The 15,868-nt window shown below is 43.9% G+C and overlaps 1 protein-coding gene across 2 annotated transcripts in view; it reads right to left on the bottom strand.

Annotated features, from left to right (window-relative positions):
• LOC137352226 (zinc finger protein 362-like) overlaps window positions 1-12,004 on the bottom strand; it is a 55,530-nt gene extending 43,526 nt beyond the window's left edge. For both annotated transcript variants that reach the window (XM_068017466.1, XM_068017464.1), the window contains exon 1: window positions 11,919-12,004. The gene's annotated coding sequence lies outside the window, so the exon portion shown is untranslated. The remainder of the gene's footprint in view (window positions 1-11,918) is intronic.
• Window positions 12,005-15,868: the final 3,864 nt, after the last annotated feature.

Genomic DNA, 15,868 nt, shown 5'->3' on the forward strand with positions numbered 1-15,868 from the left:
TACTTTCAGCGACTGGTGCACAAGGACACCCAGATCTCACTGCGCCTTCCCTTTTCACAATCTATCACCGTTCAGATAATAATCTGCCTTTCTGTTTTTGCCACCAAAGTGGATAACCTCACATTTATCCACATTATACTGCATCTGTCATGTATCTGCCCACTGACTCACCCTGTCAAAATCACACTGGAGCTTCTCTGAATCCTCCTCACAGCTCACACTCCCACCCAGCTTTGTGTCATCTGCAAACTTGGATATATTACATTTAATTCCCTCATTTATATCATTAATATATATTGTGAATAGCTGGGGTCCTAACACTGATCCCTGCGGTACCCCACTAGTCACTGCCTGCCACTCGAAAAAAGACCCATTTATTCCTACTCTTTGTTTCCTGTCTGCCAACCAGTTCTCTATCCATGTCAGTACCTTACCCCCAATCCCATGTGCTTTAATTTTGCTTACAATAGGATGTGATGGCATTCTTGAATACTTGTTTTTTTTTACAGATAACACAATTCTCAATAATCTTTTTTATTAGCCTTGTATACTCTTCATCAACCACACCCGTATCTTTTAGCAGGATTATTAACCTTTGACAAGTAGGTTGATCAAATTGTCTATGGAACTTAAGACTTTTTTCTCTCTGATTCTTATCACCTGATGATATCAATACTTGTCTAACACTGATGAGAAACATCAGGCTAAATTTTATCAGCCCCCTAGGGACGGGCTGGGAGGCAGGGGCTTATAAAATAGCAAGCGAAGGCAGGAGGGTGGAGTTGTGTTTGTATCCTTCCATCTATGAAAGTTAATGAACACACAGCAAACAATCCATTTAGGTGGGGTGTCTTGTCTTGGTGCACCTTTGCTGATGGCTGTGAAGACCAATCGTTGAGAGGCAGGTTCTGCCACAAGTGCTGCACGTGAAGCTGCCAAGTGATGCTGTGAGTTGTTGTTTTCGGCAATGGCACCTGTTGCCAAGCTGCTGTAGCAACTGGTCATCGTAGTAGCGCACACCAGTCCACAGGATGTGTCGCCATTTCCCTCTTTTGTCAGCTAGTGACTCCCAAGTGCGATTATCGACATTTAGGGCCTTCATGTCACGCTTGCAAGCATCCTTGAAGCAGAGCTTTGGGCGCCCCACTGGTCATCTGGCCCTGGCTACCTCACCATACAGAAGGTCTTTGGGTATGCGATTGTCTTCCAATCTGCGGAAGAGTCCTATCCGCCGAAGCTGCCTCTGTTTACTTGGTGCCAACACACTTGGGAGCTCTGCCTTTGAGAGGACTGTCAGATTTGTGATTTTATCCTGCCAGGTTATACTCATAATGCGCTGCAAACAGTGAAGATGGAAATTATTGAGCGTCTTTTCCCGGTAGCTGTAAGTCTCCCATGTTTCACAGCCATACAGCAAGGTGCTGAGAATACAGGCCTTGTAAACCATCAGCTTGGTCCCAAGGGTCAGCTTGGTGTTATCCCATGCACATTTCACAAGTTGGTCACTGCTTTCCCTATGTGTGTATCATGCTCTGCATCAAGGGACAGATTGTCTGTCACCATCTATCATGAAGGGCCGAAGGGCCTGTTTTTGTGCTGTATAACTCTATGACTCTATGACCCAAGGTAGCAGAATTTGCTAACCACTTCCAGTGGGGTGTTATTTAGTGTGATCAGATGCAGAGATGCAACACCTTGTCCCATGACCATGGTTTTCCTGACACTTCTAGTCAAGGAGAACAAGTTACAGGCATACAGGGTGGAGTGCCCGTCACCTACCTGATGCCATTGAATTTTGTTGGAGAGGGGAAGGCTGAGGACGGCCTTCCCGTCCAGAGACCTACTGAGGCCAATTAATGGCCGCTTAAGGGCCTTTTCCCACCGCCACTGTTATCTTACAAGCAGCTGGTGGGAGCATCGCCACATGGGGTGGACGCTCAGTAAAACCTGGCGGCCTCCCTGTGGGCTGGGTGCAGGGTGACCCTTCTGCTTGGGCAATCTGTGGCCCACGGAGGGCCCCCTAAGGATGGGGAACTTGGCGCCAGGCAGTTAACAGTAAGATGCAGCCAGGGGTCCCACAAACAGCCGAGGCGGGGTTCCTCTTGCCGACCTTGCCCAGTATCAGGACCCCTGCCACCTGCATAAAATTCAGCCCATCAGGTTTTGTTAAGCGGACGCAATAATATCCCGATTGTGTAAACTGCAGATCAATTGACTTTTCAAAAACAATTGCCTTATCATGCTTCATAGAAGGTTTACTCATCAGCAGAGGTATCTCACTAGAGACTACATCAGTACTTTCCAGCTATTTTAAATGGAATTACAACGCTCGTTAGTGACCTCAATGTGATATCATCACTAAACATAAAGCAGTTGGTACTTCACATTCCTTAACCTTGCACTGATCTTCACTACTTAGTGAATCAATATAACTTTATTTCTCAGTCAGTCCCACACACTGTTGAAGTACAAAGGGTTGTTGGTGTTACGTGTGAATTTAAATAGCAAGTGTTGTAGGCTAAAGAATGCTTCCGGCCTGGATTTCAACAGGAAAGGAGGTGGGAGAGCGTGCAATTTTGCACCACTGGCCTGTGTGCTGGCTCCCTGGCTCCATCCCGCACCCCTTGGGCCATTTTCCCAGAGGTGGGGTGGGGGTATGGTGAGGCTACACACCCGCAAGCAGTCAGTAGCCTACTAAGCTAATTAAAGGTCTATTGAGGCGTATTGTCAGAGGCAGACTGGGATTTTCCAGTTGGCCTCCAGGTCGCTGCAGATGGTGGGGACAGGTTAGCTGCCTGGAGGCAACTTACCGGTGACAGAATGGGGGGTGGGGGGCTAGTGCTCCAGGCAGGCTTAGACCTGCACCCACCACTCCTGCCTGCTTGGGTGCAGCAGCTAGTTGCAGACTGCCATGTTGAGGGGATCCCCTTCCATAAGGTGCAAAGGCCTTTTTTTAGTTTAAAGAGGTTGGGGAGAGGATGCCTCCATTTTGGGGCGCCCTTTCCCTCACTTACCTGCCACAGCAACCTGCTGCTGCTTTCAAGATGGAGAGCCTCCTCCTGGCCCTCCAGCCATCCTTAACTGGACAGCGTGACCGCCCTCTGGCCACGAATTGGCCAATTTGGGGAAAGTCACAGGTGAGTAACTGTTTCCCACACAGTGCAGGCTTCTGACCTGCATTTTCAGCCTGACAACAGAGTTCAGAAGCCTGCAGGAAATTCTTGCCCTTGATCACTGAGCTTGACCCTATTCCCATTCGGCATCTAGGCATTCACACTTGCAGACAGGGGCTGCACAGGCACCAACTGTAGACACCTTACTGCTGCACGAGCTGAGATTGGCTAATCCAATACAGAGCAGGAATTCCACTGTGGATTTTTCTGGTCTGAAAGATTCAGTTTCAGAACAGGTTTATTCACTGAGCCGCTGGGGGAACATGTGTGAATTTTAATGGTTATCAGTAATAGATGGGTTACATTCTTGTCAGAATCGTAAACACTCCTCTTTTTGGACTTGTATTAATACGGTAGATATTTTAAGCAACAGAACTGTCAGCTTCTTCATGAGAGCTCAAGCCTACTAAACCTTACCGAGAGCTCTTTTAGACATTGTTGAAATATCCAGTTCCACCAGCAAATCACAGTCAGCTGACCTGACACAAATTCAGGAAACATATATCAGCTCCATGTCTCCCTGCCGCTGCCCAACAATACCTGAAAGCTCTCGGGTGGTTTAAGGCTCGAGTACAACTGGTGTCTCTGTTGGGATTCCCAATTAAAATGTTCCACAAACAGAAAGTTTTGCAATTGGAAGGTAGCGCTCTCTGAAGCACAGCTGGAGGATGTCACTAAGATGTCTGAGAAACCAGAGAAGGCACGAACACAAATATCTTTGGCAGCTGCAAGAGCCATTCATCAGATCATTGTACAGGGCACTGTGTCCTACTGTCCCCATGGACCTACTCCATTACCAGCCCTCTGCATTTTTCCATCCTCTTCAATAAATCACAATGCACGTTTCCACTGCTGCCCTACTTGCCTGGGAGGAACATCCATACCATGGGTAGAGATTGGGCTGGTAGCACAGTTTTCAACCACTGGGCAGTCGGGTTCAAACCCAGCACAGATTGATGGGGCACAAGTCTCCTCAATTCCTTGCCCTCCCCACAACTGGCTGGAAGGATCAATCTCAACCCAGGTCCTAGTGATCCCACAACACAAATGTACAATCGTAGAGAGGCCAGATGAATGGCTGGTGTAGGAAGAGTTACACCGATGCAATTGTTTTTTGTTGACATTGGGGCTGAGAAGCAGCAATGCAGTAAAACAAAAGAAACTTTACTCTGTGTCTGTGTGACACCAGGTCTAGGAGTGCTTGGAGGGTTAACTGTGCAAGACCCTGTTCCCAGTAGGAGGCATCACAAGAACACGCCAACTCCCCGACCTGCTTGCCCAGCTAGCAAGGCTTCACACTGGCAGCAGACCTTGGAAAATGAGTGGAAAGGTAAAGAGTTCCAAATCCCCAGCTCTAAACTCTCTCACCTCGTGGACCCCTCAACCAAGCGGATTAGGGCCTTCCTATCCACCTTATTTAGTGAATCCTTGGAGAACCAAAGAAACACAGCAGTTGAGGGCTCAAGCCATTTGTTTTGCTCGTCTGAGTGCTTGACTTTCTCACCTGAATTTTTCCAGAAAAATACATCAACAAGGTAGTAAAACACAAGGAAGAAAAGAACTTGCGATTATCATGACCTCAATGTCCCAGATCACATCACATCCAATGAAGTAGTTTTGAAGTGCAGCATGTGTTGCTATGTAGGCAAATGCAGCAACCAATCTGTGTTTAGCAAGGTCTCAGAAGCAGCAAATCAGACGGGGATGACCATTTGATCTGTTTTTGGTAGTGTCGTTTGAGGGAGGAATGTTGGCCAAGACATCAGAGAACACCTTGCATTTACAGGCAGGACAAGTCCTCAGTTTAACATCTCATTCAAAAGATAGGCCCTCCAACAAAACAGCATCCCTTCAGTACTGCAATGAAGCGTCAGCACTGTTGCAGGATAACATATGCTGGAAGACTGAACTATTTACTATTGATGAAGTACGTTTCATATTAGAAGCTTCTATGTATCAAACATGGACCAAGGGTGCCCTCTGGCCCTGTATTTACTTATCTTGCAACGTACTATTCCATCAAATACATAGCATCACATTGAAATTTCCTTCAATGGAATGTAAGTGCTGCACAAAATCAGCACAACCTGCTACAGTCCAACTTCTACAGTCATGACTCTCATCCAAATTTTCCAGATTTTAGCAGTTCACAAAACATAGAAAATAGAAAAATTCACCTGAAATCAAAAATATTTCCACAAATAGCTTGAGCCATCTGTTGCATTTAAGATTAACTAGAAGTCCATTCAGACTCAAATTCAGAGCTCAAGTTGAGAGTTAATGACTCAAAATGCATTTGTCCCTACGTGTTTAACAAAAGTTTGAAAATATGAGAGCATTTATTAATTGTACTCCTGACACCTACTGGGAGGAGACAATATCACATAAACCAGTCTTTTTATTAATAGCACATCACCTGAGGTGCTGCTTGAGGAAGTCTGGAGCTCTGTAACTAGATTGTGATGTTTTGCTGCTAACCTGATCTGTCCCTGTAAAGGTTACTACTCCAATACTCGCAGTTTGTAAACTAATCAGGTCAATTAGAACTCAACAGACTGCTTGCAACTTTCTGGTTCTCGGTTGATGGCTGGCTTACTCATTTTTAAAAAGTGGTTTGCATCTGTAACGTAACATGACGTCTGGTGAAGACTTGATGGGTTATCCAATTTGGGCACCTTCACTCTTTGCTGTGGTGGCTATTTGGATTGTAGAGAGGTGGAGATGTTCTGCATGATGTTAGGGAGGGGAACCCCAATTTTCCTCAGCGTGAGGCTGCTTCCGATTACTGGTGTTAGTTGCTCTCTCAGTTTAGAGGTGGGCTGCAGATTGGGTTTATTTCCAGCCCTGTTCAGTATCTGTAAGGTTTCAATAACTAATCAAAATGACATAAATAATGGAGTGTGGGTGGAGCGTGAACATGTATGAATACCATGGGAGTCTAGAACTGGGCTAGGCTGTGATTTCCTCACTACCTCATTGCTGAACACCCAGACAACACTCAACACCTCGGTTTACACATGACGAATGAGCCCTTGGAAGGGGTACAAAATGCTCACCAATATCCTGAGAAACCAGCATAAGTGAGCAGAAGGGAGAAACCCTAAAGGGCCATTAAAAATAAAATATTTACTTATCAGGTTGTGCTCTTTACATTAGACAGATATAATCTATCTGAATTACCTGCAGTCATAACAGCCACATTAAGTCTTGCCCTCGTGACCAAACAGGAAGACTGTGTGGTTAGGAATAAGAAAAGCACTTTGAAAGTGTAGTGCCAAAGCATTTCAACAGTGGCGTAACAAATGGTCAGGCTCCAATGCAACATGTCTCAGAATGGTTGAACACAAGGTTAATTTCCTAGTTGGCAATTCTTGGAATGTACAGTCCAGGGAAAATGTTAAGAAGGGTGCCTTTTAAAAGGGTGCAGGATTAGGGAGTTCTGGGGGTACATGTACACAAATCATTGAAGGTGACAGGGCAAGTTGAGAAGGCCATTAAAATAGGCATGCCAGATCCTTGACTTTAAAAACATAGAATACAAAAGAAAGGAAGTTATGCTAAACCTTTATAAAACACCTCAACTGGAGTATTGCTTTCAAATCTGGGCACCACACTTTAGGATGACGAGGCCTTAAGAGAGGGTGCAGAAAAGAGTTACTCGAATTTTATCAGGGATGAAGGACTTCAGAAGGACAGACAGGAGAAGCAGGGGTTGTTCTCCTTAGAGCAGAGAAGGTTAATCTCTTTTAGAATTATTCAGTCATGAACAGTTTTGATAAGAGTACATAAGGAGAAACTGTTTCCAGTGGCAGAAAGCTCAGAACCAGATGCAACGTGAGGAAACATTTTTTACACAGCGAGTTATGATGATCTGGAATGCACTGCCTGAAAGAATGGTGGAAGCAGATCCAATAAGTATTTGAAGGGAAACCATTTATAGGGCTATAGGGAAAGAGCAAGGGAGGGGTTTAATTGGATAGCTCGACCAAAGAATTGGCACATGCATGAAGGGCCAAATGGCCTCCTACTGTGCTGTAAGATTCTATGTACTGCTGGCCTCAAAATAAAAGAATAAATTGAGGAGAAAAATCAAAAGGAAGATAAATTTCACTAAAAATGAGGAAGTCTTGGGATACTTATCTCACAGCTAGCACTAGGAAAGATCTTCGACTGATCAACCTCTTCGTACCTGTGCATAAATTTTAATCCAGGACAGCAAGATTTATGTAAATGAGGAAGGTCATTCAGCCCATCCATCCAGAGAAAACCCTTCACAGCAGCTGACTCTTTCTCAAAGGATTGCAGTGTCTTTGTCACCACTACCCAATGTATTGAAATAAAAACAATAAATGGTGGAAATACTCAGCAGGTCTGGCAGCATCTGTGGAGAGAGAAGCAGAGTTAACGTTTCAGGTCAGTGACGCTTCATCAGAACTGGCAAAGTTTAGAAATGTAATAGGTTTTAAGCACCCTGTCCTATCAATACCTTCCCTTTTGTTATCTCTTGCCCCAAACCCGCTTTATTTGCTTAAAACCTATTACATTTCTAACCTTTGCCAGTTCTGATGAAGGGTCACTGACCTGAAACATTAACTCTGCTTCTCTCATCACAGATGCTGCCAGACCTGCTGAGTATTTCCAGTATTTCTTGTTTTTATTTCAGATTTCCAGCATCTGCAGTATTTTGCTTTTACCCAATGTATTGTTCCTTCTTTGTCTGAAGAAGAACTGACAAGACATCAGTTCTAAATTTACCCATTGCCTGTTTTAATCTGCGTCTGCTCCCCTCCTTTTACAGTTGATACATTAAAGAAATATCCCTGGCCAAGACTTGACTATGTGCTGAAAAATTAAAATTCCCATTGCTTTTCAATGTTTGATAAATAATTAAAAACTTATGCCTCACCAGAGTTAGCCTCCAAATCAAAACCATTTTCCTGGTGTTTGATCATTGAGGCCTGGTTGTCTCAGTGTTCAGCCTTGGGTCGCCCCCCTTTCCCCCCCACCCACCATCAGCACCCCCCAACCACCCCCCCCCCCACCTCCCCCACACCACCCCCCACCCTGCACCCCCCAACCCCTCCATCAGCACCCACAACTTTACTGCTTCATTTAAAGCAATTACAACATTAGAGATTTTAGATTGAGGGCAGATGTGTTTGGGAATAGCCAAGGTAAAACCTTCATGCCCAGCCCACCCCCACTCCACATAGGCAAGGTTTTGCCAAAAGTAAGCCTGGATAGTTCAGCCTTTGAGAATTCATGTCTGCTGGTTTGTATCCAGTGGCAAGAAAATGTGCATAAGTGAGGAGAGGCCTGGGCTCAGTGGTGACGTCCCCATGGTAGAATATCCTGCTTATACAAAAGGATTCCATTTCTTCTGGTTGTACAGCGGTTGATATAATTTTTGTAAAATTCCATCATACATTCTGAGAAGTGTAGAGGTACAGAGGAACCTTGGAGTGCACGTCCACAGATCCCTGAACGTGGGTGGATAAGGTGGTCAAGAAGGCATATGGGAGGTGTGGAAAGAGATGCAGTGGTTATTGTTGAGGTTCATCCTAAGCAGCTCTCACACAGGAGTCTGTGCTCTACGGGCTGTTCCCAGGGACGCACACCGAGATAAACATCAACTGCTACTAGAGGACTATCAATTCAGTGAAAGACGCCCTTTGGTCTGCCCGAAACTTGCTGGTCTTCCAGTGCAAAGAGTTGTCCACGACCGAATGTTGCAGACTGGCACATTCCAAGGTCCAGGACTACGTGCTGAGTGACGCACTAAAGCTTGGGGCAGCCGCAGCAAAGGATCAATGGGGAAAGACCACTATGTAAGGTCCCCCCACCAAGCTGAACTGAGGGGCTGGATCCATGGGAAACCCCTCGAACTGGGAAGATTTTCGTTTGCTGTAAAATGTAAAAATGTATCTGGCATGACAAATGAAATGGAAGGGTTGTGAGGCAACTCATGATTGTATTGAAAGAAACTGATCTCCCTTGCACTGTTTGTATTTTCTGACTTGGTGCTGTTTGAAACTATTTGGTAATGTATTTTTTACAGATTTTTATGAATAAAGTATATTTTGGAAATTAAAAAAAAGCATATGGGATACTTGCCTTTATTAGCCGAGGCACAGAATATAACAGCTGGTAGGTTATGCTGGAACTGTATAAAACACTAGTTAAGCCACAGCTGGAGTACTGTGTGCAATTCTGGTCACTGCACTATACGAAAGATGTGATTGCACTAGAAAGGGTACAGATGAGATTTACAAGGGTGTTGCCTGGACTGGAGAATTTTAGTTATGAGGAAAGATTTGATAGGCTAGGGTTGTTTTCTTTGGAACGTGGAGGCCAAGAGGAGATCTAATTGAAGTCCATGAAATTATGAGGGGTCCAAATAAAGCGGCTAGGGAAGCCCTATTCCTCTTGGTTGAGGGGTCCACAACCAGTGGACATAGATTAGGGTAGGCGGTTTAGAGGGAATTCTAGGGGAATTTGTTTTCACTCAAAGGGTGGTGGAGATCTGGAACTCACTGCCTGAAGGGGTGGTAGAGGAAGAAATCCTCATAGCATTTAAAAAGTACTTGGATATGTACCTGAAGTGCCGTAACCTACAAGGCTACAGACCAAGAGCTAGAAAGTGGGATTAGGTTGGATGGCTACTTGCGGGCGGTGCGGACATGATGGGCCGAAAGGCCTCCTTCCATGCTGTAAATTTCGATGATTTCTACAATTGACTGTTTAGAATAACTAGTTCACCTGTGCACTTAACAGACTGTGACGTTTCACATAGGAATGACCTACTGTGTTAATTATTAGAGTTAACACCCATGAAACTGGACCTTCAGGGCAGCAGGTGAGAACATTGGAGGACGGGTGGATGAAACAAGATAGAACTGCAGGAAATAAGACAAACATTAATTCCATATATGTTATGGAAAATATTCAAATACTTTCTGAAATCTCCAACATAGCCTGATCACAAGCCGCAGTTAATTTTGACAGTTCTATACAAAATGACTGCAAACAGTCACAAAATCTACGAGTATTTCCCGAGAGGAGCTGATAACCTGACAATGCTGAAACTCTATAGCAATTGCTTTCAAAAGTTCTACATTATTAGGCCAACTCCACCACACAGCACAAGAAGTCTCCAAAATAGAGGTACAGGGTCAACATCGCTGATAAATTAACTTACCTGTCCAACCAGGTCACCAATCCAGATACAAAACTGACCACCTACCCAGCCATGGTGTCTGGAATGATCTATTCTAACTAGACACTGACCACCTGTCTGCCCAGAGAGGTCATCTGTCTGGACTGGAAACTGACCACCTGACCAAACTGAGCACTGTCCTTCTGAAGCATCTATCCAGAATGACCATCTGCCCAAAATCAGGATGAGACACTTTTCCTCACAACGTCCTCAGCCAAAGAGACAGACTGTGTGGCCCTTTCAGCCGCCTACAGTCAGCCTGCCGTCTGCTGTTCCCCAACAGAGTGGGGGATCCTGTGGAAGAACAACCTGGGAATGCCTGGTCCAACATAGCCAGTAGCCAAAGCCCGTTCATCCATCCACCCATCAATCAATCAATCAATCACTGTAACAACAAACATCAACACACCAACTATCATCATTTTGCCAGCTTAGTTTCAGAATTAGCAAAAAAAAAATGCAACTTCTTTTTGGATTTCTGACATACACTGTCACCCCCCCCCCCCCGCCCCCCCCGCCCCTGCAATAACTTCAGAGAACATTCCTATCTAGAGGTGCATTTTGCATATTTAAATATTACGCCCAATGACTTGTTATTTTATGCAAATTAATCCTTGTTTTTGCTTAACATTAATTATTCAATGAAGGTGAGTAGATTTTAAAGTTGCATTTGCTTTTTTAAAGCTGAAGCATTTACATGAGTTGAAGCAAATTAAACAAAAATTAATTCAATGCAAAACTTCTGAAGATATATTTAAACAAGAAAAATCAAGAAACTTAAATCTTTCAAACCAAATAGCTTCGATTTTAATTATAAAACTAAAAAAAAACTTAATGCAAAACCTAAGAGTAACAGTTCTTAAAACACCATTCCAAAGGATTATTTTTTTTTTAATTGTGGAAAGGCGCTAAAATGCAGTGTGTCTGTTTCACGCTCCAAAAAAGAAAGTTGCAATTAACAAAACTGAATTCTTCAAAATTAAAATGTTAGGAATTTGTTAAGAGAAACTTTGCACACAAAAGAAATGTGGGCATTCTGATATTGCAGAGATTGCTCCAGCTGTCCCTTATTGCAATGCCTCTCCCACATTCTCAGACTGTCTGGAGTTTTTAAAATAAAAAAAAGCGACAAAAGAAAAAACAAAAATGGCAGCCAGTGTTTAAAAAAGGACATAGAGTCGCCATATTTTGCAGGTCTCAAAGTAATGAAACAAAAAAAAGAGATCTGCCCAGACCAGAAATCACATTTGCATGTCTGATGATTCATTGTTTACGTGCTATTTAAGAATTGCCAAGGGTTTGAATCGCCCGGCACACACACAAAAAAAAAAATTCAGACGCTTCAACACTTCCGAGAACACGCATGCCTTGCATTGCATTTGAATGCAAAAGCCAAAGATCTGAAAATACAGTGGCACTTTGCACAGAGCAAAGCTTCGTCTCGCCTTCAATCTCGCCATTGCACCACAAGCATCGTTTGCACTGAATGCAGCCAACCAAGTTTTGAAATCAGAGCATTGCATACAGACCTTGCTTGCAAAGGGTCTTTTTTTTTAAAAAAAATAAAAGGGTTGCGATGATCTTCGGGCTTGTTTCAGGCAGATCTCATCTTCCGGGTCGCCTGCTATTCACTTCTGGTTACTGCAGGCAGTGAGGGGTCTGGGACTGGGAAATGAGCGCAGGAAAAGTAGCTTAGTACCAGGATATTTTAGTGCTACACACAAAGTAGCTTTCCTCCCTACATAACTTCTTATTTGAACATTGCATTTGCTCTTTTTATATATGGAACTTAAATAAGTGCATTGGGCTATAACCTAGAGAGTGACTCCATGGGCTAGAAATTCATCTCAGGTGATGGCGCAAAAATGTGCACTATTGAATTGGCTACACAGCCCCTGATGGTTCCAGTGCAGTTGATGGAATAAATATCAGGCGCTGCGTCGGACGGGCAGTCAATCCGACTCCACCTGTTTTGCGCCACCACCCAAGACAAATTTCTAGCCCCACGGCTTTTGAAATTTCATCTCCCAGTTCTTTTGTCTAAAACTAAATTTGTTTCACAAACCATGATTTTATTGAGTGCGATATTGGTATCCATAATAATTCCAAGGGTATTAAAACTTTTCATGTCAAGACTCCAGGACAAGTATGTGCCTTCAGAATGTTGCTCTGCAGTCATTAAGTTTATGGTGTGCTTGTTCAGGGGAAGCTTTTGCCAATGATGTAAGCTTTTATGGAGTTAACCACCCCCCCCCCCCTCCACCCCCACCAAAAATGCTTCACAGTTGTATAGTCAGATAGAAATTGACACCCAACCAAAGAAGGAAGCATTAGGGTCGATGACCATAAACTTGGTCAGAAAGTGTTGAGAGTTTTAAAGAAGGAGTGACAAGCAGAGAGGGTATTCCAATATTTAGGGCCTAGGCAGCTGACCATGAGAGTTCGAATTTTAAAATGGAGGCTTTCGGGTTCTGGAAGCCAATGTAGGTCAGCGAGCATAGGGGTGAAGGCTGAGTGGGATTTGATGCAAGTTAGGATTTGCACAGCAAAGTTTTGGATGAAGTCAAGTTTCTGGAGGGTGGGAGATGCAAGTCCAGGAGAGCATTGGAATAGTTGAGTCTGGATGTGCCAAAAACATGGATGAGGATTTCAGCAGCATATGGGCTGAGGGAAATATAAAGACAGACAATATTGCGGAGGTGGAAGCAGGCAGTCTTGTTAGTGGAGAAGATGTGGGGTCAGAAGCTCAGCTCAGGGTCAGAGTGTGGCTTGACCTGAGATATTGTGGTTCAGAATGGAGTTTGTGGTGTGGGATGAAGACAATGACTTTGGTCTTCCCAATGTCGAATGGAGCAAATTTTGGCTTATCCAGAAATGGTGAAACCTGACAACACAGAAGCAATGGAGGGCCTGAGAGAGGACATGGTGGTGAGGTGGAGCTGGATTTTGGCAGGGGATGCATGGAACTTGATGTGTTTTTGGATGGTTACGCAGAGGGGTAACATGTAGATGAGAACCAGGAGGGGGCGAAGGAAAGATCCTTCCCGGTCTCCAGAGGTAAGAGTGTGGGGACAGGAAGAGAAGCCATTGCAGGAGATATTCTGGCGGTGACAAGAAGCATTAGAGGAGGAAGTTGTGGTCACCCGTATCAAAGGCAGCAAACATGTCGAGAAGAATGAGGAAAGAAAGTGCACCAAAGTCAAAGTCAGACAGGATGTCATTTGTGACTTTGATTAAGGTTGTTTCAGGAAAGCTTAGTTCCTAACAGTAAACAATAGGATTTCTGTCTGTCTAGTTTAGGATCAGACAGTCCAACTTTTGACCAAGCAGCCAGAAATTTATTTCAATGCAAACCGGACAGAGATTCCGAATCTTCAGTCATGCAGGGTTGATCAGAACACAGCCTCAAGAATATCTACAAATCCTATTTTGCCTTTTACATTTGACACAACAGGATCACACTGTATATTAGCAAAACGGCAGTAAAGCAAAAATAAGTCTCCACCTGCTCTTATTTTATCAGAGGCGGGGCAGGCGTTAGTATTGGGCATTTTAAAATTCTGTGCTACACTCCTCTGCCTTATTGTGGCTGTCACATTGGCCAACAGAGTCATGGCTGGGAGTGGAGTGGCGATAATGGAGATGACTGTCATACTCTCTGGTTCTGCAGAACTGTCAAAGCCATTGCAATGTTGCCTAATACATTCTATTCCATGGTTTGGGTAGCTCCATGCCATATTTTGTGATACGCACATCAATCGACTAACCTGAAGCACATGGCTAAGGCAAATTTAATAAATGGCATTCGTAATTGGAGATGTTTTACATTGATACAACCTACTTTCTTTATTGGTTGCAGCAGTCATTTATTTTTTATCTACTCTATTATCTAGAATAGATATCTCTTGTTCTTTCACGGCCAACGTACCCTCAAGTAATTTTACCAATTTTCCTCCTTATCCTTTGCTGAAAACACGGAGTCAAACCTGGTATAGATCTATGGTCACAGGCAGTCCTCTGGATCCTCACCCGAGTAGCTATTCTTCATGAACTGTGCTTCACCAAGTTAGTGAGGCTTTTAAAATGATAAAAGCATTTGATAGGGTAGATAAAGAGAATCTATTTCCTCTGGTAGGAGAATATAGAATTAGTGGACATTTTATTCCCAGAAGGCTGTGGATTCTGGGTCAATGAAAGTTTTCGAATGTTATATTTTTATTAGGTAAGGGTATCAAGGGATATGAGTCAAAGGCAGGTAAATGGCGTTGAGGTACAAATCATCTATGATCTAGTTTGAGGCAAAACAGGTTGACTGGCCAATTCCTGTTGCTATGTTGAACTGTCACAGATCAGACTGATTCAGCTCTCACCTTATTGCTGCTTTCAAGGAGCAGTCGGTGAGAATTGATCAGGAACAGAAACTCTCAGCAACTCTTCCCTTCTCTAATCTAGGGACACTAATTGGAGTGCCTCAACCCTCTCCTTGTGATCAGCTAATTCAGGAAAGTCTAGGGATCAAATCTCGACATTGTTTGCCCCAATACCACACTACAAGCATGTTAAGGTTTATTCCTCCATCTTCTCAACAGCATCAAAATATTTTTCTTCGTTGTGGTGGCCTTTCTCCTGCCAAAATCCTCACTCCCACTTTTCCTGCTGCCAGACACTTTGCCGTTCAGTTCTACTCCAAGATTCTGACCCCAGCCCCCAATTCTGCCCTATTGTAGTACTGCACACGTCATTAGAATTTAATTCAGTCTTATTTCCATTCTATTTATGAACAACACGCAATTGCCAATGCCAGTAATACTATTTTGTGGCCTAAGGCATTTGCAGCCCACTAATCTCTCACCTGTAGCCCTTCTGCAAACCTACTGTTCCATGTACCTCGGAGCCTCGAGCCTAACATACTGTGGGATGTTGTCTGAATTGTCAATACTGCTCCCTCCTCTTTTCTTGCTCTCCAGAAAAATATGACAAATGAGTGATATTAGGAATCAGGGTTTTCCAGTTTCTATACAGCAAATGGAAGGGTCCTATTTAAAATAGAGCAGTTTAATTGTCCCACTGTTTTCTTCTCCTCCTTTGGAAAAGTGTCTAGTTTTTGCCATGGTGTGATTGAAGTCAGGAGCTCACTGTGTGAGGAAATCTCAAACGCGGGACTTCCTAGCACCCCATGTTACAGCATTTCTGGCAGTGGGTCTCAAGCAAGTCATTAGTTGGCTTAGTGGCCTTTGACATACAGTTTGTAAGGAGCACTGCTGTACTCCAACCTAGACAGGGACACAACCAAAATAGGCAGATGAAGTTCAATGCAGAGAAATGTGAAGTGATTCATTTTGGTAGGAAGAACATGGAGAGACAATATAACATAAAAGGTACAATTCTAAAGGGGGTGCATGAGCAGAGGGACCTGGGGGTATATGTGCATAAGTCATTGAAAGTGGCAGGACAGGTTGAGAGAGTGGTTAATAAGGCA

This window comes from Heterodontus francisci, chromosome 37, assembly GCF_036365525.1.
Source record: "Heterodontus francisci isolate sHetFra1 chromosome 37, sHetFra1.hap1, whole genome shotgun sequence".
NCBI lineage: Eukaryota > Metazoa > Chordata > Chondrichthyes > Heterodontiformes > Heterodontidae > Heterodontus > Heterodontus francisci.